The following is a 25,211-nucleotide window of genomic DNA, read 5'->3' as shown; positions in this document are numbered from 1 at the left end:
TATTTTCTCAATTTTATATAAATAGAATAATGTAGTACATACTATTATTATATACTTTATTTCATTTAGCATAAGTATTTTGATATCCATCCATGTTGCATATAGCAATAGTTCATTCCTTTTCATTGCTGAGCAATATACCAATGCAAACATATATAAAAATTCATTTATCCATCGTCCTGTTGATATACATTGAGCTGTTTCCAATTTGTTACTATTGCAGGTAAAGCTGCTATGATCATTCAGAGGTGCAAGTCTCTTTGTGGACATATATTTAAATTTCTCTTGGGTAGTGTCTTAGTTTTCTATACCTGCTATAAAAATACCATGAACTGGGGCAAGATGGTGTCTGAGTGAGTGTAACTCACAGTCTCGCCAGCAAAGAGGCGGCTGAGTGGGGTTGGAGTCTCGCCAGAGTGGGCTGTTTTGGGGGCTTGCAAGGCAGGAGGTGTGGGGACTTCGATTTGGAGAGACAGTGACAGAGGTAGCACTTGCTAAAGGTAGAATTGCGGGTTGCAAGTATGGAAGTTGGAGGCTGTAGGAAGACGGGACCCTTCCCCCTAGGACTGGCTGCTGTGGTGTTCCCTGAGAACTGTCGGTTATGCGGTGGCATTCCTGGGCCCCGTGACCCCAAGATGTGTGGTACCCAGGTCCATGTCCCCTAACTCCCCATAGCCCGCATTCCACAGACGTTTGAGTCTGCAGTTTCCTGGACTTCCCTTTCCCAAGTCCAGCACTGCCGGAGGTCGGGGATTGCTGGAGCGGTTTGGTTTCTAACTGACTCCATGAGAGAGAGGGATTCCGTGTGGGGTGCACCAGAGGGGCAGGGTGAGTGTGGGTTTAATTCCCCCCCCCCCCCTTTTCTTTTCTTTTTCTTTTTCTTTCGGCACTTGAAAATGCATACCATCTGGCTTGGGGAGAGCTTGGGAAGAGAGGAGTGGCAAATCTGCTGAGAAAGCCCAATTCACCTAAATACCCTGGGATAGGAAACTTCGTTTGGGAGAAGGCGGAGTCGGAAAATCAATTAGCCCTCTTGTAGCACACCTAAAGGAGTGGAACTGTAGGAGGTGCTTTCCAAGCTTCTAATAGCATACTTGGGGGACCTGGTGAGGTGTGGGTGCTCTCTCTCTGGAAATTGAGTCATTGTTTTCTATGCAGAGCTGGTTCAACAAGGACCCCTTGAATCTCCTACTGGACCTCTCAGGCAGCTTTCCTGCTACCTGGGAGACAGGGATGTGAGGAAATGAGAAAGGGGAAACATCAGACCCCTAAGCATTTTATATAACTACAAAGAGGATTCCTTGCTTGAAACTTTGCCTAATATTTTGTTGTTTTTTTTCTTGTTTTTCCTTCCTCTTTATACCCCCAAGGTCCTTTTTTCTTTCTTTTTCCTTTTTTTTCCTCTTTTTTTTTCCTTGCTTGCTTCCTCCCTCCCTTTTGTCCCTTTGTTTGTTTCTTTCTTTCTCTTCTTTTTTATTCTTTTTACATTAGGTGCTACAGGGAGTACTTCATATTTGCTGTATTTCCTCATCCTCCATTTCCTCTTTTCTGTGTGTATTGATTTTGACCACCAACACTATCCCTTTTCCTCTACATCTTTCTATCCTCCATCATTGATTGTTTCTCTTACATTACACCTCTCTTTGATTGCCCTCTATTTTTCTGAAATTTTATATCTAAAACCTTTGTCCTGTTTTCTGTCTTATACTCACTCTTTATATTTTTGTTCTTTCTTTTCACTTTCCCCCTCTCCTGAACACACTGACATTTTAATTCACACTATATTCCTCCCCATATTCAGTTTACTGTCTCATTATATGTACTCTATTTTTCTTAGAGTTATAACTCTACATAACTTGCATGAGTCTAATATCCATTCTTCTAGATCTCACATGGTAACTCTGTTAACATATACTTCAATACTATTATTATACTTTTTCTTTTCTTACTCCTTTTGTTTACTCCAGCCCTAATATTTTCCTTCAAGTAAACTTAGCCAAAAACAAGGAAATAGAATAAGAAGAACAAGGTGACAAAGAGAAGATTTAATATGCACACAAAAACAACAGCTAATTAAAGCCCAAACTAGACAAAGAAGCTAAGCAACTGATTAAACCCATCAAGATAAAATGATGACAAGACAGCAACAAAAAACTACAAACCAAACCAATAATCAGGAAAACATACCCCAATCCAATGAAAAAACTAAAAACTAGGAAGAGGAGCAGAACATAAAAAAAAGTAATTAAAGCTCTCAAAATGGATATTAGGGGCCAATTTGATGAACTGAAGGAAGAGATTAAGAATATGAAGAAAACACATGGAGAGAATACAGAAGAAATTGCAATCATATGCAAAAAGATCCCGGATAGGATGGTGATGAACAGCACAAGTCAAGCAATCAAAAATACACTCTCAGCAAATAACAGCAATCTCAAAGAGGCAGAGGAAAGAATTAGTAATGTGGAAGACAGTACATCTGAAATAAAACACATAGTAGATTTGATCAATAAAAAGATAAAAAAAATCCACCTGGGACTTAAGAACCTGAATGACAATGCAAAATTCACAAACATATGTATTATAGGCATCTCAGAAAGAGAAGAAAAGAGAAATGGGACAGAAGGGGTGTTGGAGGAAATAATGGGTGAAAACTTCCCAAAACTGTTGAGAGAGGTGGATGTACATATCTAGGAAGCATAATGCACCACAAACAGCATAAATTCTAACAGGTGTACCCAAGACATATACTTGTCAAATTATCCAATGCTCAAGACAAAGAGAAAATACTAAAAGCAGCAAAAGACCCCTCAGCGTGGGACATGACACCCGGGGATGAGCCTCCCTGGCACCGAGGGACCACTATCAACTACCAACTGAATATGCAACTGGAAAATGACCTTATACAGAAGGTTCAATGCGGATCAGCAGAATATCCCTGTCTACATAAAATAACATGACTTTAAAATGCTATTTGACCTAATGTAAGGGGGAAATGGAAAGGAGAAGTGAGTTTATATGGCTACGAGTCTCTAAAAAAGAGTCTGGAGGCTGTCAGAAGGATTGCCCTTATGCACAACTGAGCAGAGTCTGAGAGACAGATAAAACAGATACAACCCCCAGGGATTGGTTCCTTTGAGGGCTAAAGAGACCCATGGGAGTTATGGTCATGGACGATGGGGTTAACTACCAGGTCAGATGGCCCCTCTTTGGAACTGGTGTTTATGTGTGATGAATCTGGACTCAGATGGGATCTCTCTTCATAAGACTTTCATGCTAATGTGCTGGAGTTGCAGTTAGTGTTGGGGTTTAAGATATATTTAGGGGATTTGAATCTCTGGACTGACAATATGATAGCCAGGTCCTGAGCCTCAACAGACTCCAGCACCTACAATCTGATTTATTGGACTCACCACACTCAGCTAAGATGGAGGTGAAGAAGGACAACCACCACACCATGGAGCCTAGAGTGATTACAACTGAAAGTGGGAGGATTGCATCCAACATCCATGTGGAATCTGAGCCTCCTCTTGACATAGAGGTGCAATGGACACAACCAATCCAATGTCCACAGAGAAAAGGTGGCATTGGATTGGGAAAATTGGACATGGTGGCTGATGGGTATGGGGAAAGGCAGGAAGAGATGAGAGGTGGAGGCGTCTTTGGGACATGGAGCTGCCCTGGATGGTGCTCCAGGGGCAATCACCGGACATTGTAAATCCTCACAGGGCCCACTGGATGGAATGGGGGAGAGTATGGGCCATGATGTGGACCATTGACCATGAGGTGCAGAGGTGCCCACAGATGTACTTACCAAATGCAACGGATGTGTCATGATGATGGGAATGAGTGTTGCTGGGGGGGGGGGGGAAGACGTGGGGGGGGTGAGGTTGAATGGGACCTCATATATATATATATTTTTTAATGTAATATTATTACAAAGTCAATAAAAATAAATAAATAAAAGCAGCAAAAGAAAAGAGAACCATCACATACAAAGGAGGTTCCATAAGATTAAGTGCTGATTTCTCATCTGAAACCATGGAGACAAGAAGGCAGTGGTATGACATAGTCAAGGTACTAAAAGAAAAATATTTCCAACCAAGAATACTCTATCCAGCAAAACTAGCATTCAAAAATGATGGAGAGTTCAAAATTTTCACAGATAAACAAACTAAGAGAGTATGCCAATGAGAATTCTGCCCTTCAAGAAATATTAAAGGGAGTTCTTCAGGAAGAAAGGAAAAAACAAGAGAGACAGAGTAGGAGGAGGATGTAAGAACAACTAAAAGGACAAAAAACAAGAAAAGAAAATTAAACAAATTATAACAAAACACAAATCCAAAGAAATTATTGCTAATATAAATAATTCCTTGAAAGTAATAACACTGAATGTCAATGGATTAAACTCCCCTCTCAAGAGAGTCATACTGGAAGATTGGATAAGGAAATATGACCCATCTATATGCTGTCTCCAAGAAACACATCTTACACACAGGAATTCACGGAGGTTGAAAGTGAATGGCTGGAAAACAATCTTACAAACAAACAATAACCAAAAAAGGGCAGGATTGGCTATATTAATATCAGACAAAATAGACTTTAAATTCAAAACAATTGTGAGAGACAAAGATGGACACTACATATTAATGAAAGGGAAAATCTTTCAAGAAGGACCCACAATTATAAACATTTGTGCTCCTAAAAAGGGGACCTCCAAATATGTGAGGCAAACACTGGAAAAACTAAGTGAAAGAATAGATGACTCTCCAGTTATAGAGGGGGACTTTAATATACCACTATCAACTTTGGACAGAACATCTCAAAAGAGAATAAATAAAGAATCAAAGACTTTGAACAATATATTAGAGGAGCTGGACCTAATAGACATATACAGAACATTACACCCAAATACAGCAGGATATACATTCTTCTCAAGTGCACACGGATCATTCTACAAGATAGACTACATCCTAGGCCACAGAAAAAGTCTCAATGATTCAGAAAGATTCAAATCACACAAAACAACTTTTCTGACCACAGTGGAATGAAGCTGGAAATCTGCAAGGGCCAGAGACCCAGATTTGGCACCAAGATTTGTAAGTTAAATAACACACACTTAGAAAAACAGTGGATCAAGGAGGAAAACTCAAAAGAAATTAATAACTACCTTGAAACTAATGAAAATGATAACACAGCATATCCAAACTTAAGGGGCACAGATTTGTAAGTTGAACAACACACACTTAGAAAAACGATTACCGACGTACACCTCATACAAAAATCAACTCAAGATGGATCAAAGACCTAAATATAAGACCCAAGACCATAAAGACCTGGGAAAGCAAAGTAGGGAAGCATCTACAGGATCTTGTAATAGGAAATGGCTTCATGAACTTCACACCAAAGAAGAAATAGATAAATGAGACTTTCCCAAAATTAAAGACTTCTGCACTTCAAAGGAGTTTGTCAAGAAAGTGAAAAGAGAGAATACACAATGGGAGAAAATATTTGGTAACTATACATCTGATAGGAGACTTATAACCTGCATATACAAAAAACTCCTATATCTAGAAAATAAAAAGACAAACAGCCCATTAAAAAATGGGAAAAAGATCTGAACAGACACTTCTCCAAAGAAGATATACAAATGGCTAAAAAGCACATGAAAAATGTTCAAAATCACTAGCTATTAGGGAAATGCAAATCAAAACAACAATGAGATACCATCTTACTCCCAAAAGACGGCATCTATCAAAAAACCTGAAGACTACAATTGTTGGAGAGGATATGGAGGAATAGGAACCCTCATCCACTGCTGGTGGGAATGCAGAAGGATCTAGCCATTCTGGTGGACAGTTTGGCAGTTTCTCAAAAAACTAGCTATAGATTTGCCATATGACCCAGCAATTCCACTGCTGGAATCCCTGTAGAACTGAAAACAAGGACACAAACTGATACATGCACACCAATGTTCATAGCAGCACTATTCACTATGGACAAAAGGTAGAATCTACCCAAATGCCCATCAATAGATGAATGGATAAATAAAATGTGGTATATACATACAATGGAATACTACTCAGCTATAAGAAAAATAGAGTACAAACACATGTGATAACATAGATGAATCTTGAGAAACTTATGTTGAGTGAAGCAAGCCAGGCATTGAAGGACAAATACTACGTGACCTCTTTGTTTGAAATAAGTAAACCAAGTTGTCTCAGAGAGTTAGAGATGGGATGATAAACTTGAAGAAAGTTGGGGGGTAGAGGAAGGTTGCGAGATGACACCTACATGGGACAAAATGATGATAAGCTTGATATAAGTATTTGTACAGGGAAGGGATAAAATAGGGGCATAGGGATAAACTTTGGGTGGGCTTGAGTGGGGCTAGGGATGGGAGGATAGGAGGTGGCCCAAGAAATTGGGGAGAGGGTGGGGGGAACATTTGAACATAGGAGATTGTCCGGTATGTGGTTGAAATTATAATGTAGAGAAAACTCTTTAGAAAGTATAATATGGAAGGTTACCTGTTTAAGATGCTTAACAGTGGGCATCTGACACAGGGCAAGCTTCCAGAGAGTGTGTGAGTTCTCCTTTTGCCATAGTGGGTTATATCATTGGATGGAGACGCATACAATGAAAGTGATGGTATTCCCACATCCTGGGGAGGACTGATGTTCTCAAACAGAGGGAATTGTATCTCTCAAGAGAATCAGTGGCTCCCAATGGTTTAGGGAAGTGAAATATGTCAAGTTCCTCAGCATTGTTGCAAGAATCTCTGAATATGACCCTTCAAGTAATGAAGATTGATTGCCATGGTGGACCCTGAGGGGAGGGGGAAAGAGGTGTTGAATACGTGGAACCAGTGCAACTGTGGGGCAATGGAAGTGTTCCACAAGATCATGCAATGATGGATATAGGACATGTTAAATTACACCAAAAATGTATAAAAGCCTATAGGCTAAAATGTAAACCATAATGTAAAACATAAGATAACTAAAATTTTAGAAAATTGTATAGTCTAAAATATAAACCATAATGTAAACCCAAATGGAGCCATGTTTGAAAGCTATTGTTTCAATATCTGTACATCAGCTGCAGCAAATATAATATGAACATGTAAAAAGATCATTGCTGGGGAAGGGACAAAGTTTTTGATGTTAGATATGTGGGAGTAACATATATTGTATTTGTGAATTACTGTGATCTAAAACTTATGTGAAGACTAGCTTAATAATTAGAAAAAAAATGAAAGAATGTAGACACTGAGGAAGAAATGGAGGAAATTCCCTCTGCCACTGTACATACAAGGCAACACCTATAGCAATGATGAAAAGCAAAATATCAAAAACAAAGCTTTTTCATTTTTTCATTTTTTGATACCCAATTTATTTTCCCTTTATTTAATATTTCTAAATTACTTTGTATTCAATATCTAATCTTTAAACCCATCACTATATTCCATTTAACTTTAATTGAACCTGGCAATATATAGGGCTTCCTTTTTGAAGAAGTTTGGGACTACAGAGAGGTTCAACTGTAGCAGAGGAGGAGCACTTGTGTGGGGTGTTACTGGTGGGGGACACAAGGTTGGGAGGGAATTCTCCAGGCATGTATACAGGGCATATAGAAAGATTTGGCTATTTTCATAGTGGTTTCAGTTAAAAACGACTGCTGAGAGAGTGCTGAGTTCCTGGCCAGGGGAAGTCTATTACATTTCCCAATGGAACAACAACAATCCTCCAAGTACAATGGCAAAGAACAACAAAGATGGATGGTCCAACGATGAGCCCTTGATACTGATGGTTCTGATTATGAGTCTGTGTGCCTGAAATATGAACTGGGCTTAAAGCTGTGATGTACCTAAGAGTTACCTCCTGAGAGCCTCCATGTTGCTCAAATGTGGCCACTCTCTAAGCCAAACTCAGCATGTAGATGCATTGCCATCCCTCCAGGGTGGGACATGACTCCAAAGGATAAGCCTCCCTGGCACCCAGGGATTACTACCAAGCACAAGCTGATGATGTAACTAGAAATAGACCTTGAATAAAGGAGTCAACTCAGACTGGCAGAATATCTCAGCCTACATGTAATATCAGGTGTTAAAAACTGCTTTTTGACTTTGGATAAAAGGGCCTCAGCAGACTTGTGGTTCCTACCTTCTGGTTTGTTGGATTTATGCTGGACAGCTGACAGGGAGATGAAGAAGGTCAACCACCACACCAGGGAGCCAAGAGTGCCTACAGCTGCAAGCAGGAAAATTGCATCCATCATCCATGTGGAATCTATGTCCTCTCTTGATATAAAAGGGGACTGGACATAAACATCCCAGGGTCCACAGGATGGAGCAATAGAGTATGGATCAGAGTGGACTAACTGCTGTTCGGCTGGAGAACTATTGTGATTAGTAAGGGAAGAAATTTCATAGTCATGTGGAGAGGGTGGCCATGGTGACTGCTGATGTTAGGGAGATGGAAGAAGAGATATGTTGTTGGGGCATTTTTAGGATTTGGAGTTTTCCTAGGAGGTGCTTCAGGGATGGATGCTGGACATTGTGTGTCCTACCATGGCCCACTGGGTGGACTGGGGGAGCGTGTGGACTACAATATGGACCACTGTCCATGTGGTGCAGTGGTGCTCCAGCATGTATTCTCCAGGTGCAGTGGATATGCTGTGATGAAAGAATCAATTGTTGATGTGGGAGGGGTGGGGTGGGTGGGGAGTGTGGTATATGGGGACCTCATATTTTTTTTAATGTAACATTAAAAGAAAATAAAGAAGAAAAAAATTAAAACATAAAAAATAAACTCTGGACTGATTCACTTTAACAATATGAATTTATTTTCTCACAATTTTTAGGGTAGAAATCCCAAGTCAAGGTATCAGCAGGATCATGCTTTCTCTGAAGGCTGCAGCACTATGTTAGTCGTTTGCCTGCAATCCATGATTCAGTCTCTGCCTCTGTCATATGTTCATCTGTTTCCTCTCTCTCTTCCTCTTCCTACTGTATCCATGGTTTCTCTGCTTATCAGGACTCCAGTCATATTGGTTTAAGGCACACCCTGATTCAGTTTGGCCTCATCTTAACAGGATCTTTGAAGCCTATTTAAAAATAATTTCACAAGCATATGAACAGGTGTATAATTCAGCCAAAGGGGTTCTGATTCAAAGTACCAAAATTCGACTGGCTTTTACAAAAGGTATTTATAAAATCTTTCAGCTACAAGACCCTAAAGAGTCCAACACAAAGTTGCTTTCTCACCAAAGTCGATTGCCACATGTTGAAGCAAGATGGCAGGCAATTCTGCCTGGTCACTCAGGGTTTCCCATATCAGTCTCTGGCATAAGGTTCCTTTTTTCCAGGCCTCTTCAGATGCTCAGCTGCCCAGTTCTCTTCAGCTTCAAGCTATAGGCAAATGGCTCATCTCTTTCTAGGCTTTAGCTGTTTGAGCCTTCTCCTTTCTGTCATATGACAAAGTTCTCTCCTCTGGCATCTATGGAGCACTCTCTCTTCCCATGTATCTTCTTGGGTGAGTGTCCTTTATGTCAGCCCACCAAGGGGATAGAGACCCAACCCTGAGTCATGTCAGCTGAATCTAATGCATTCAAAGAGTATCACGCCCAGAGGAATAGATTAGTTTACAAACATTATCTCTCTTTTGGTTATTCATAAATATTATCAAGTGACCATACCAGGTATCAGGACTTAAACATGTCTTTGTGGAGAATATGTTTAGTCCATAATAAGTAGACAGCTAGAAGAGAAATTTAGGTTTATATACCACTTGTAGTATAATTTAAAAAAAAAAAACTTCTAAACTCCATGAAAAAAGAAAATTACAGACCAATTTCTCTAATGAATGTAGATGCAAAAATCATCAACAAAGTATTTGCGAACCAAATTCAAAAGCACATTAAATGAACCATGATCAAGTGGGTTTTATCCCAGGTATGAAAGGGTGGGTCAATACAAGAAAATAATTATTGTAATAAGCCACATTAATGAATTGAAGAAGACAAATCACAGAAAAGGCATTTCAAATAATACCGCATTCTTTCTTGATAAAAACACATAAAAAGATAGGAATAGAAGTAAGCATTCTCAACATGGTAAAGTACATATATATATGTATATATTTGTATATATATATATATACACACACACACATATATATAAAACACAGCTAGTATTGTACATGGTGAAAGACTGAGAGTTTTCCCACTGAGATTGGGAACATGACAAGGATGCCCACTGTCACCAATGTTATTCACTATTGTGCTAGAAGTTCTAGCTAGACAAATTAAGCAAGATAAAGAAATAAAAAGCACCCAAAAAAGAAAGCAAGAAGTAAAAAATTCACTATTTGCTGATGATGTATATGATCCTATACCAGAGAATCCTGAAAAATCCACAACAAAGGTACTAGAATTAGTAGATGATTTCTGAAAAGTGGCAGAATACAATATTAATACAATATTAAGACTCAAAAATCGGTAGCATTTTTATAAATGAGCAATCTGAGGAGTCCATAGTTTACAATTTGGATTCATTGTGTTAAACTGTCCTATTTTTTTCAATTTTTATTTTAGCAACAGATATAACATATAAAATTCCCCCTTTTAACTATATAGAGACATATATTTCAGTGGTGTTATTTACATTCACAAGGTTGTATTATCATCACCAATACACATTACCTAAATTTTTCTATTATCCCAAATAGAAAACCAACTAAGAATTAACTCCCCATGCTCACCACCAACCTGGCCCCTGATAAACTGTATTCTAGAATCTGACTCTACGAGGTTTCTTATTGTAACTATTTCATATCACTGAGTCCATACAATATTTGTCCTTTGGTTTCTTCTATTTTTTCACTCATCATGACGTCTTAACGGTTCATCCATATTGTTGCATGTATCAGAACTTCATTTCTTTTTAGGGATGAATACTATTCCATTGTATGTACATACCATTGGACTCTTGCTTGCTTCCATCTTTGATTATTGTAAATAATGCCATTGTGAATGTCTGTGTGTAAAAATATGTTAATGTCCCTACTTTCGATTCTATTGGATAGGCATATAGAAATTGGATTACCAGGTCATATGGTAGTTATATTCTTAGCTTTCTGAGCAAATGCCAGAATGTTATCCACAGTGGCTACATCATTGTATATAGCCATCATCAATCCTATTTCTCCATATCTTTTCCAACACTTACACTTTTTCATTTTTAAATAATATCCATTCTGGTTCATATGAAATAGTGACTCTTTGTGGTTTTGATTTGCATTTCTCTAGTGGCTAATGATGTTGAGCATCTTTTCATATGCTTTTTGGCCATGTATGTCTATTCAAGTCATTGGCCAATTTTTTAATTGAGTTGTTTTTGTATGTATTGTTGAATTATAGTATTCCTTTATCAATTTATAAGACATGCTTTTCATGTATTATCACCGATTCTGTATGTTGTCTTTTTAATTCCTCAAATGATGAATTCCTTTGAGTCCCAAAAGTTTTTAATTTTGATGAAGTCCCACTTCTCTCTTTTCTTTTGTTGCTCATGCTTTTGGTATAAGGTCCAAGAAACTATTGTCTAAGTCAAAGTCCTAAAGATGCTTTTCTACATTTTCTTCTAGGAGTTTTGTAGTCTTGGTTCCTATATTTATTTCTTTTTATTTTGAGGGGTTTTTTTTTATATATGATGCAAGGTAGGGGTCCATCTTCAATCGTTTGCATATGGATATCCAGTTTTCCTCACACCATTTGCTGAAAGACTTTTTCCCCCATTGAGTAGACTTGGAACCCTTGTCAAAAGTCAGCTGGCCATAGATGTGAGGGTATATTTCGGAACTCTCAATTCAATTCCATTGGTTTGTATTATTGTCCTTGTGCCAGTACCATGCAGTTTTGACAACTGTATCTGTAATAAGTTTTAAAGTCTGCAACTGTGAGTCTTTCTTTGTTTTTCTTTTTAAAGATGTTTGTGGCTATTTGGGTCCCCTTACTGTAAGTTTATAATTGGCTTTTGCATTTCTGCAAAGAAGGCTGTTGGAATTTTGAATTGGGATTGGTTTGAATCAGTAAATGACTTTGCATACTGCTGACAACTTTACAATATTCTTCCAGTCCATGAGCATGGTATGTCCTTACATTTATGTAGGTCTCCTTTGATGTTTTTTAATGGTATTTTGTAATTTTCTGCATACTAGTCCTTTACATTCTTGGTTAAATTTATTCCTAGATATTTGTTTATTTTAGTTGCTAATGTAAACAGAATTTTTTCAAAATTTCCTCCTGTTCAGATTGTTCATTACCAATGTATGGATACACTACTGATTTTTGTTTGTTGATACTTTGCCACTTTGCCTAATTCACTAATTAACTCTAGTAGATTGGTATAGTCTTTGGGATTTTGTGCATATAGGATCATGTCATCTGAAAATATGGAATGATTTACTTCTTCCTTTCCAATTTGGATGCCTTTTTGTCTTTATCTTGTCTAATTGTTCTGACTAGAACTTCCAGTACAATTTTGAAAATAATGGTGACAGTGGGCATCCTTCTCTTTTTCCAGATCTTAGATGGAAAGATTTAAGTTTTTCACCATTGAATATGATGTTAATTTTGGGTTTTGTACGTATGCCCTTTGTCATGGATAGGAAGTTTCCTTCTATTCCTAGTTTTCTAAGTGCTTTTAACAAGAAGGGGTGCAGAATTTTGTCAAATGACCTTTTCCTCATCATTTGGGATGATCATGTGAGTTTTAATTTCCTTTATTCTTGTTCTGTTAATGTGGTTTATTAAATTAAATGATTTTATTATGTTGAACACACCTGCATACTTGAGATAAATCCCACTTGATCATGTTGTAGAATTCCTTTAATGTTCTTTTGTATTCAGTTTGCTAGTGTTTTGTTGAGGAATTTTGCATCTATATCTATAAGGAATATAGGCCTGTAATTTTATTTTGATGTGGTATGTTTATTGAGCTTTTGAATTAGGTGATGTTGGCCTTGTACAATGAGTTGGGAAGTGTTCTCTTCAATTTTTTTAGAAGATTCATAGGAGCATTGGTGTTAATTCTTCTTGGAATATTTGGTAAAATTCACCAGTGATACCTTCTCATCATAGGATATTTTTGGTAGGTTTTTGATTACTGATTCAATATCTCTAATTAGTTATTGGTCTGTTGAGATCTTCTATTTTTTTTGAGTCAGTATAGTTTGTTTGTGTGCTTCTAGGAATTTGTCCCATTTCATCTATGTTACCTAATTTGTTGTCTTATAAGTTGTTCATAGAATCCTCTTTAATCATTTTTTTTTTTAATTTCTGTGATTTGGTAAGAATGTCCCCCCCACCCTTTATATCTGATTTTTGTTATTGGCATCTTCTTTTTTTTTTCCTTTCTCAGTCTGGGTAAGGGCTTTTTGATGTTATCGATCTTTTCAAAGAATTATCTCTCATTTTCTTAAATTCTCTGTTTGTTTTTTAATTCTTTATTTCATTTATCTCTGCCATTGTCTTTGTTATATCCTTTCTTCTGCTGACTTTGGGTTTTATTTGCTCTTCAACTTCAAGATTCTCCACTTGTAAGTTTAGGTCAATGATTTTACATTTTTATTCTTTTTTAATATAAACACTTAGAGCTATAAATTTTCCTCTCAGCAGTATCTTTCCTGCATTCCATAAGTTTTGGTACATTGTGTTTTCATTTCGTTTGCCTTATATATTTCCTAATTTCCCTTGTAACTTTTTTTTTGACCCATCAACATTTAAGAGTGTGTTTTTTAATTTCAACATACCTATGAATTTTCCAGTTCTACCTGTTATTGATTTCTAGCTTCATATCATTGTTCTTGGAGAAAAAAAAATTGTATGAATTCTATATTTAAATTTATTGAGACTTGTTTTGTGACCTAACAAATGGTTTGACTTGGAGAATCATCCATGTTCACTAGAGAAGAACTTATATTCTGTAACGTTTGGGTAGATTTTTCTATGTATGTCTTTTAGGTTTAGTTAATTTAAAGTATTGTTCAAGTCTATTTCCTTACTGATATTCTATCTAAATGTTCTGACCATTATTGAACATTGTACACTGAAGTCCCCTACTATTAATGTAGAACCATCAATTTCTCCTTTCTAATTTGCAAATACTTGCTTCATATATTTGAGAGCTCTGGCATTAGGTGCATATATAATTATAATTGCTATGTCATCCTGTTGAATTGATGCTTTTTCAGTATATAGTGAAAACTTTGTCCCTTGTAACTCTGTTTTTTTTTTTTACTTGAAGTCTATTAAATATGATATGAGTATAGCTACCCCAGCTCCCTTTTATTTACTATTTGCCTGGTATATTTTTCCATATTTTCAGTTTAAGCCTACTTGTGTCTTTGAATTTAAGTTGGGTCTTGTGAGCAGCATATAGTAATGTTATGCTTTGTTATCCCTCCTGCCAATATCTATCTTTTGACTGAATAGCTTAATCCATATACATTTACAGTAATGGCTGATAATGCAGTATTTTCTTCTGCCATTTTGCTTTATGATCTTGGTAAGTCTTATAACCATTTCCCTCTTAATTCTTTCATTAATATCTGCTGTACTTTTTATTTTTTATATTTTGTACAAATTTGAGTCCCTTCTCATTTCTTTATATATATATATATTTTTTTCATCTATTTTCTTTGTGATTGCCATGGGGCTAAAATTTAACACCCTCAGTCTAGAAATGACTTTTAATTTTATACCAACTTAATTTCAATAACATAGCTACCCTACTTCTGAATCTCTCTGGCACATCTTTTTGTTATAATTGTTACAAGTTATATCTTCATACATTTTATTTCCCACATCATATATTTATCATTAGTATTTATACATTTGCATTTTTGAACTTGAAAGAAGTAAAAAGCATGGTCACATATCCTAAACTACAAAAAAAAATCATTCTGGCAGTTACAGTTACTCAAATGGTAACTTTACTGGAGGTCTTTATTTCTTTATGTCACTTTGATCCACTATCTAATGTCCTTAACTTTCAGTCTGAAGAACGCCTGTTAGCACTGTTTGTTGGGCAGGTCTAGTTTTGATAAATTTCCTCCGCTTTTGTTTATCTTGCAATGTCTTAATCTCTTCCTCATTTGTAAAGAAATTCTCACCAGATATGAAATTCTTCATTGGTAATTGTTTCCTTTCAGCACTTTAAGTATTCAGTCCACTAATTTCTTGACTCCATGGTCTCTGATCAGAAACTGGCACTTAATTTTATTGGGACTTCCTTGTCCATAATACATTACAATTCTCTTGCAGTTTTCAGAACTCTCTCTCTTTGTCCTTTTCATTTGAGAATTGGATAAGTATGTGACAGGGTGTATTAGTCAGGGTTCTCTAAGAAAACAGAATCAATAAGAGATATCTGTCAGTAGTAAGAGATTTTTATCAGAGTCCCTCATGAAGCCATGGGTATGCACAAGTCCAGGTTCCACGGAAGGCAGCAACCAGGACTTATAATGAAGGTCCTTAATGAGGTGTGGGAGACATTGGCTGTCCAAGATGAGCAGGGAAATTCTCCCTCAATGTTGCAATCACTTCCTCTTTTAAGGCATTCAACTGATTGGATAAAGCAACACTCATTGCTGTTGGCAATCTCTCTGATTGATGTAACTGTAATCAGCTATCTATGATTTACCCCCGCAATAAAGTCAATCGTGACTGGAGTTCATAAATGACCTTGTATTACAGTTAGCCCAGTGCTTGCTTGACCCAACACTTGGGCACAATTACCTGGCTGAGGTGACACTTTAGCCTAACCATCACACAGGGCAGATTTTTCTTCATATTTATCCTGTTTGGTGTTCTCTGGGCTTCTTAATTGTGCATATTCATGACTTTTGCTAAGTTTGGAAAGTTATCTGTCATTATTTCTTTGGACAGTCTTTCTTTTGCTTTTTTACTTTCCTCTCCTTCTGGGACTCCCATAATGCATTCATTGTACACTTGATGGTTTCCTAGAGGTGTTTTAAGTTATTTGTGCTTTTTATAAATCTTTTATTTCTCTCTTCTCCTCAGCCTGACTCATTTCAATTGTCTTGCATTCAAGTTCACTGACTCTTCCTTCTGCCTGCTCCAATGTGCTGCTGAAATCCTCCAGGAAATATTTCATTTCAGTTATTGTGGTCTTCAATTCCAGTGTTTTTGTTAGGTTCCTTTTAAAAATTTCTGTCTCTTAATTGAAATTCTCTTATTGCTCATTCATTGATTTTATAATATCTTTTAGTTCTTTCACTTTGTTTTGCTTCATTTCTGTGAGCATATTCCGGGATCAATTTTTTTCAAGTCTTTGTCCAGATTGTCCACTGTCTGATATTCTTCACTAATGCTCTCTGGATTTTTTTTAACTTCTTTGGCATGAGCCATAATTTCCTGTTTGTTTTTTTTCCTTGTAATATTTTGTAGCATATTGTACATTTAAATATTTTAAAGTGTTAAATTTTGTATTTAGTCCCTGAGTTGTGTGTTTCTTGAGTTTGTATCAAACTCATGTTAGGACAGAGATTTCTGAGAGTGCCAGGAACTAAAAAATAATGGGTAAAAGTATGAAAGACATTGCACAGCCTTTTCAAATTTTCTTTACGTTGGCCAGTGCTCTCCTTTAGATTTCATCTCTCCTATCACAGAGATCAGTCTGAAGTGAATTTTAATGCAGGATCCTCCCTGTCTTTTCTGAGCCTGTGTCCTTTCCTGGGCTTGTGCTTGCTGTTAGCCTTAGGAGTGCCCCTGTTACGGGAATTTGAATGCTCCCTTACTCCCTAGGAAACAGAACTTCTCCCTCTCTCAGATGGTCAACTTCAGAACTTAAAGCAGGTAGAGCTTTTTCCAAGGCTGTTTGGCTCAGGTGTTCCTTATATTGGTTGTCTTGTTTTAAGCTGCTTTTGCCTGAAGGGCAATTCAGGTAGGGGGCAAGCTGGAGAGGAGTTTTCTTGTTCAGTCTTTCCCAGTCAGATTGAGGCCAGAGACCCACAATGGAAGCATAGCATGGCTCTACACTGTGCTGGTGAGTGGATGAGGTAGGTCTATCAAGGGCACCAAGAACTTCCCTTATGTCTTTTGTAGCTGTGTTTCCTTGATTCTGCACTTGCCCAGTTAATATAGCCTTTTAACTGTTTTCAGTAGTTTGGAGGAGGTGTACTCTCTTTAAGAGTCCTCTGCCACTGTGGGCAGTGGCGGGCCTTGGAGGGTCGGCAGTTGGCTGGGCAGGCTCTCCGGACGGGGGTTGCCTCGCGGTCGAAGGAGAGGAGGGGGTTCGGCATGAAGCCGTTGGGCCCTCGCTCTCTCCGCTCAGGCACGGGGGACGCGCGGTGCAAGCAAGAACACCACGGAGACAAGGTCTAGGCACAAGTCGACTTTATTGTTGAAGGGGACATGGTTTTATAGGGTCTAGGGATACGTAAAGGGACTTGTTTGGTGCCGGCGGGTGCTGTTGCTTGCGTAGGCGGTTACTGGACAGTAGGCGGTTACTGGACAGTAGGCGGTTACTGGACAGTAGGTGGTTACTGGACAGTAAGCGGTTACTGGACAGTAAGCTGGCTAAGAGGTTAGGAGCAAGGGAGGGGAAGGGGAAAGTGTGGGCTGTCTAGATAACGGCTAGGCGGAAGACAGAGAAGGGGAGAAGGAGGGGCAGCGCCGGCTGCCAATACTGGGTGGGAAGGAGACGGGGACAATTGCTCCCTTTTGTTTAAAAGTATGTGCTTTGGGGGAGGTGAACTGGTGGCAGCAGGGGCAGTATGGGACGGGGTACTGGGGTAAGACGAGGGGAGGAGGGAGACCACAAGGACCGGCTGGCGGCGAGAAGCAGAGGGGCCTCCCAGCTGCTCTCAGCTGCAGAGGACACAGCGTCTGGCCAGGACGCATGTGCCTGCTGCTGGGGTCGGCGCATGCCGGCGCCTGGCGCGTGCCAAGCTCTGCCAGCAAAACGGGGTCGTGATATTCCTGAACCCCTCGCCCGATTGGGGGAGAAGGAGGGAGATGAGTGAGGAAAGGGAGACAGGAGGTTACAGGCATGCAGTTCGGTGTTTGCGGTGGGGGCGGGAGGAGCGCGGCGGATGGCTTGGTGGTGGCTCTTTAGTGGCGAGGCGTTGGTAATGAACCTGCACAAAGGAGCTGAATACCGCGTTGGCTTGGTCTTTGGCGAGGCGGACTATTTTTTTGACGGCCCAGGGCCCTACAGTGAGGGCTAAGATGATGATGATGAGTGGGCCTAAAAATGGAAGGAGGTATGGGAGGAGGGTATGGAGAACACTGGAAAAATAGTTCGCATTTTCTCGCTCTTTGCGGCGCTTATCCAATCCCTCCTGGACCTTTCTCAGGTTGTCCTCGACTAAGCCGGTGGAGTTGGCGTATACGCAGCACTCCTCTCCAAGGGCGGCACAGAGACCCCCTTCCTTAAGGAGGAGGAGGTCGAGGCCGCGGCGGTTCTGGAGGACTACCTCAGAGAGAGAATTGAGAGAATTTTTTAGATGTTTTACAGCATTTTAAAGGTAGGTGATATCTTCGTCGACGGCCTGTCTGAGAGAGGAGAGGGCAGAGGACTGTGTGGCTAGGGTGGCGATCCCTGTGCCTGCCCCTGCAAGACCTAGAAGGGTAGCGACTGTTAGGACTGCGGTGACAGGCTCTCTCCTTTGTAAGTGGAGGGAGGTATGTCTGCTCAGCATGTGGTGGAAAAATTTGTGGTCAGAATGGTAAATGACTCAAGGAGCGAGAAGGATGAGCAGGCAAGTCTCACGGGTAGCGTTGAGGGTGGCGACATTGAGGCAGGGGGTTAGCCCGGTGGAGGTGCAAAGCCATTGGGAGGTGTTAAGGGGGATTAAGAACTTGGCGGACCTGGAGGGAGTGAGGGTTCAACAGTGAGCCCCTGATGCTAATGACTATGCTCGTGAGCTGATAAACCTAAAATAAGAACAAGGCCTAGAGCAACATTGTGCCTGGGAATTTCCTCCTGTCAGCCTTCATGTTACTCAAATGTGGCCAGTCTCGAAGCCAAACTCAGCATGTAAATACAATGCCTTCCCTCCAGCGTGGGACATGACACCCGGAGACGAGCCTCCCTGGCAACGAGGGACCACTATCAAATACCAACTGATGATGCAACTGGAAAAGGACCTTATACGGAAGGTTCAATGCGGATCAGCAGAATATCCATGTCTACATAAAATACCATGAATTTAATATGCTGTTTGACCTAAAGTAAGGGGGAAATGGAAAGGAGAAATGAGTTTATATGGCTACGAGTTTATAAAAAAGAGCCTGGAGGCTGGCAGAAGGTTTGCCCTCATGCACAACTGAGCAGAGTCAGAGAGACAGATAAAGCAGATACAACCCCCAGATATTGGTTCCTTTGAGGGCTAAAGAGACCCATGGGAGTTATGGTCATGGCCGATGGGGTTAACTACCAGGGCAGATGTCCCCTCTTTGGAACTGGTGTTTATGTGTGATGAATCTGGACTCAGATGGGATCTCCCTTCATAAGACTTTCATGCTAATGTGCTGGAGGTGCAGTTAATGTTGGGGTTTAAGATATATTTAGGGGATTTGAATCTCTGGACTGACAATGTGATAGCCAGATCCTGAGCCTCAACAGACTCCAGCACCTACAATCTGATTTATTGGACTTACCACACTCAGCTAAGATGGAGTTGAAGAAGGACAACCACCACACCATGGAGCCTAGAGTGATTACAACTGAAAATGGGAGGATTGCATCCAGCATCCAGATGGAATCTGAGCCTCCTCTTGACATAGAGGTGCAATGGACACAACCAATCCAATGTCCACATAGAAGAGGTGGCATTGGATTGGGAAAAGTGGACATAGTGGATGAAGGGTATGGGGAAAGGCAGGAAGGGATGAGAGGTGGAGGCGTCTTCGGGACATGGAACTGCCCTGGATGGTGCTTTAGAGGTAATCACCGGACATTGTAAATCCTCACAGGGCCCACTGGATGGAATAGAGGAGAGTATGGGCCATGATGTGAACCAATGTATATGAGGTGCAGAGGTGCCCAAAGATGTACTTACCAAATCCAATGGATGTGTCATGATGATGGGAACGAGTGTTGTTGGGGGGGGGAGAGGGGGGGTGGGGGGGTGGGGTTGAATGGGACCTCACATATATATTTTTAATGTAATATTATTACAAAGTCAATAAAAAATAAAAAAATTAATTAAAAAAAAAAAAAGAACTTGGCGGAAGCGCTGTTAGAGGAGTAGTTAGATCAAGCACTAAGGGAGGGGTGGGAACCTTGACGAGAATGAACACAGCGTCCTGTGGAGGAAACAGATTGAAGGGTTAGGGGGACGGAGGAAGTGTTCCAGTTGCACTCTGCTGGGTATACTGAAGTGGATTCGTTGAACGTGAAGTTAACGGCGACAGGCTCATAGATAGGAAGGGAGGGGGAGAGGCAGAGCCAACAGTTCTTGGTGAGGTTGGGGTGAGAAGTATTTAGAGATAAGTAGGATGCATAGATTAACGCGAGAAGGGGACTGGAATACTTGGTAGGGGGGGCCATGGCTGGGGAGCGATGGACGGGGGGGGGGGGGTGCAGCTGGAAGGGGGGGGAGGCGGGGGGATTGAGGACTTTATTGGGGCCAACGGCGAGGGGTGGGGATTCAGGCGTGGGCAGTAGTTTTCTGATGATGAGGAAGGCTTCCTCTTGCCAGCACTGGAGGGTCCAATTGGAGTGTTGATGGGCCGACTTGACAACGGCTGGGGAGATGAAGGGAAGCATGACGATGAAAGCAATGGGAAGAACGGAACTACCCGCATGGCGGCGAATCATCTGTGGAAACAAAAGAGAGAGAGAAAACTACAAAGGAAACAGCGATGGGAAGGAGGCAAGTTAGGTAGGCAACTCGTTAGGAGGATCATTGGTGTCAGAGTTAGCGGAAGCCTCGGTGGTGTGGGGCTTGATGAGACGTCCTGGGACCCAGATGGGCTGCGGCTCTGATTCAGGGAAAACGCAGGCGAATCCCCGTCCTTGGGCTAAGAGAGGGGCAGGTCCATGCCATTGGGTGGTCTGCGGGTCACGCCAGAGAACAAGCGGTGCAGGGGTGGGCCGGAAGGTAGGCCCCCAGTGCATGTGGACCGGTGAAAAGCCTTGGGCATTGAAGGTCATCAGGTTGTGTCGGATTAGGACCTCTGTGACGACGTCGCGAGGGGTGCGACGCAGCTGGTCGGCAGATGTCTTGAGAATGAGGGTTTTGAGAGACCGGTGAGCACGCTCTACAAGGCCTTGTCCCTGCGGATTGTAGGGAATGCCGAAGTGATGGGTGATGTCATAGAGCTTGAGGAATTCGGCAAAGGAGGCGCTCCGGTAGGCAGGTCCGTTGTCTGTCTTGATGTCCCATGGAACGCCCATGAAAAGAATAGATTCTCTGAGCGCTTGGATGGCATGCTTGGCCATTTCTCCGGTGAGCGCGGTTGCGTAGCAGACGTGAGAGAAGGTGTCGATGGCTACGTGGAGGTATTTCCATCGGCCAAACTGGGGGACGTGAGTGACGTCCAGTTGCCATCCGGAATTGGGGCAGAGCCCACGAGGGTTAACTCCCTGCGGTTGGAGCGGCCCCAAGGGCAGCAATGGAGCGCACGTTCGGCATGACCGCACAAGGTGTTTGCAGGTATGGATTGGGAGGTCTGGAAAGAGTTTGTGGAGGCCAGCTGCTGAGAAGTGAAATCTGGCGTGCAGCAGCTTGGCCTGATTGATGAGGTCTCCGACTGCGACGGTGGTCTCGGCTGGAAGCAGGTGAACGGCCTGATCAGCAAGGTGGTTGCGGTGGGCCAGGGGCCCGGGAAGGCTGGAATGGCTGCGGATGTGAGCGATGAACCAAGGCTGTTGGCGGTTCTCTATGAGCTCTTGAAGGTCCAGGAGAGCGACGTTGATGCTTCCACTCGCTGAGTTGTCGGGCAGAAAAAATACAGAAAAGGCGATGACTTGGCAGACTTGTAGGCAGTAGAGGCTGTCTGTAAAGATGTTCAGTGGACAGTGGGGATGGGTTTGGAGTGCTAAGATGACAGCACGCAGTTCGGCCACTTGCACAGAGGATTGATGGAGGCGCACATGTGAACGTGACTGGTGCTCGCCGGGTGTGAAGACAACGGCGGCAAACTTAGTCTTGGAGGCGTCTGTGAAGATGATGGTGGTGTCTGGAAGAGGCTTGCTGGACCAAAAAGGGAAATGGCCGGGGGCGGCGATTTCTAGCAGGGGAAGGCCCTGCAGTAACCGATGCTGTGGAAAGTGGTTATCGAAGTTGCCATGATAAAGCTCCATAAGAGTCTGCATATCAACAGAGCTGCGTAGCAGGGTGGTGACTTGCTCGGCGGTGAAGGGCCACACAATGGTGTCAGGTGGGCACCCATAATGATGGGTGGCTTGTGTGACTAGGGCAGTGGCGAGCTGAACGAGTAGGGTGGTTTGAGGTCCAATCTTTCGGAGCTTGCTCTTTGCCATATGGACCCAGAGGAGCGGTCCGTCTTGCCAAAGAAGGCCAGTAGGTGTTCCCCGAGTGGGTAAGACTAGGCCTAACAACGGTTTCCCAGGCTCATGTCGCTGGAGTTGGCACTGTTCGATGGCTCTATTTACCCGGGCCAGGGCATTTTTGGCCTCGTCGGTGAGGCGAATCCTCTTTCCGGGTGCGGATGATGGCGGAGCGTTGGAGCAGAGTAGCCGGTACAGGGGCTGGAGTTGCTCTGTGGTAAGCGGCAGCGCTGGGCGCAACCAATTGATCTGTCCTCAGAGTTGTTGCAATTCGAGGAGCCTAAGCAGGTCAGGAATTCTGATGTGTGGCGTTTGGGGCGCAACGGTGGAAGTGATGGAGAACCCTAGGAACTGGTAGGGTGGATGAACCGTTAGCTTCTGTGTATTGACTTTGAGATCTAGGTCTCGAAGGTGGCGCAGCAGTTGCTCCAGGACTGCGTGCAGGCCTGACTCTGAGGGATGGGCCACAAGCAAGTCGTCCATATAGTGGATGATGTTAACGTACTTCACGAGTGGCTGGATGGCTTCGCGTACATACATCTGGCAAATGGCAGGGCTGTTTCACATGCCCTGAGGCAGAACGCACCAGTGGTATCGCAGTGCCGGTTCCTGATGGTTGGTCTGAGGAACCGTGAAGGCGAATTTCGGTCGGTCGTCCGGTTGCAACGGGATGGAGAAAAAGCAGTCTTTAATATCTATCACTGCAACAAACCAATGCCGGGGCACCGCGGTAGGGTGGGGGAGGCCGGGCTTCGGCGATCCCATAGGCTTGATGTGTTTGTTGATTTCTCTTAAGTCTTGAAGTAGACGGGACTTCCCGTTCTTCTTTTGAATGAAGAAAATTGGCGAGTTGTATGGGCTGGTGGAGGGCTCGATGTGGCCCGCGTGAAGCTGCTCATCAACAAGCCCCTTAAGAATGTCCAGTTTAGGGATTGGGAAAGGCCATTGCTCCACCCAAATGGGCTCCTCTGTATCCCATTGCAGAGGAACGGGTGCTGGAGGTCGAACGCGAGCAATGGCCGAAACTATTGGGGGGGCAGCTGCGGTGGCGTGGCAGTGAGAATGGCTCCCGACTGATGCAGGATATCACGGCCCCAAAGAACTTGCGAGATTTCCTTCAGAACGAGGGGGCGGAAGGTTCCCTGTTGACCTTCTGCGTCTCTCCAGATGATGTCCTGGGCAACTTGCTGGGAGGGCACTTGGCCGGTGGCTCCCACCACTAGGGGGCCATCGGTCAGAGGGAGGTGCCTGGCCTGGTCGAGTGGGATGCAGGAAATTTCTGCTCCTGTGTCGAGTAGCCCTGTGAGCCAGCGGCCGGAGACTTGGATAGAGAGAAGAGGCCTGGTGGAGGGTGCGATGGGAATAGACCAGAGTACTTTCATGGGCGGGGGTGCTGAGTCGTTGCGGCCTCTTTGTTGCGGGGCTGAGGCCTGCCCCCATGGCCGTTTAAAGGCTTGTGGCTTGTGTTAGGGACGCGGCAGTCGCGGGCCCAGTGGTATCCTTTTCCGCACCGAGGGCACGGAGTGGAAGGAGGCTGTGGTGGATGGCCTATGTTGGGCACGTCCGGCGGCGGCCGTGGCTTGTTGGGGCAGTCTCGAGCAAAGTGGCCGAGTTCGCCACAGCGGAAGCATTCGTTGGAGGCCAAGACGGCAGCGAGGACAGCCTGGGCCACGGCGGAGGCCTAGGCATTGTCTCCGGAGCAGGCGAGGACCCAGTCGTGGAGGGGCTTGTCTCTCAGCGGCCTGATGATCGCCTTGCAAGTTGGGTTTGCGCCTTCCTGAACAATGTCCTTGATGAAGGAGGTCTGGGCCTGCGTGCCAACGACCTTGCGCTCGGCCGCGGCCTGGACACGCGCCATGAAGTTGGAGAACGGTTCCTCTGGTTTCTGGAAGAGTCTGGTGAGTGGCTCGGGCGCGGAGGCGGTGCAGTTGCAGAAGGCACGGAGGGCACACTGCTTTAGCTGGAGGAAGAAGCCTTGAGGGAGGGCGACATAGCTCTGTGGCATGGCGTAGCGCCCCAGTCCGAGGAACGCGTTGGCAGGATATCGGGTGCCGTCGCGGGCATTCTCGGCGATTTGTTTTTCATTCTTGGCAGCGAAATGTGCGCACCAGTCAATAAACTGCCCCGAGGGAAGTATGCCTCTCACGAGGGATATCCAGTCGTAGGGGAGACAGCGGGCAAAGGTCATACGTTCAAGGAGGTCTTGAGCATGGGGGCTGGCGAGACCATCCTCTCGGATAGCGCTGCGGAGGGTTTGCACGTCTTTCGGGGAGAAGGGAATCCATACTTGGGCGCTCGCTCAAGAACGATTGGGATTTAGCGGATACATATCAGCGATTGGACCAGTGGGGGGCTTGAAGAGGAGATTATTAGAGCGCGGGAGGGGTTGTTTATTTGGTGGCACATAAGATGGCGGGCGCTCGTACGCATCATCTAGGTCGTCATCAGAAGATGGCGGATGAAGCGCTTCCGGTTCCAGGTAAGGGCAAGATGACGCCGGTTCTGGGTAGGGGCAAGATGGCGCTGAGGCAGGAAGGGGAGGGTACAACGGTGGATAGTCCTTCCGTGAAGAAGCAGGAAGGGGCGGGGAGTGCGGCTTCTTCCTCTTTTGGGAGGAATATGGAGGGAGCACGCCCTCTTGGGTGGGCTTTCCTTTGTTTCGTGA

General features: G+C 42.9%; 1 pseudogene; it reads right to left on the bottom strand.

Annotated features, from left to right (window-relative positions):
- The window catches only part of LOC139438017 (uncharacterized), a 94,531-nt pseudogene extending 69,980 nt beyond the window's left edge, over positions 1-24,551 (bottom strand).
- Positions 24,552-25,211: the final 660 nt, after the last annotated feature.

The sequence above is a fragment of the Dasypus novemcinctus genome, chromosome X, assembly GCF_030445035.2.
Source record: "Dasypus novemcinctus isolate mDasNov1 chromosome X, mDasNov1.1.hap2, whole genome shotgun sequence".
Classification (NCBI taxonomy): Eukaryota; Metazoa; Chordata; class Mammalia; order Cingulata; family Dasypodidae; genus Dasypus; species Dasypus novemcinctus.
Note: the sequence above shows the minus strand (reverse complement) of the source record. Positions and strands in the feature narration are given on the sequence as shown.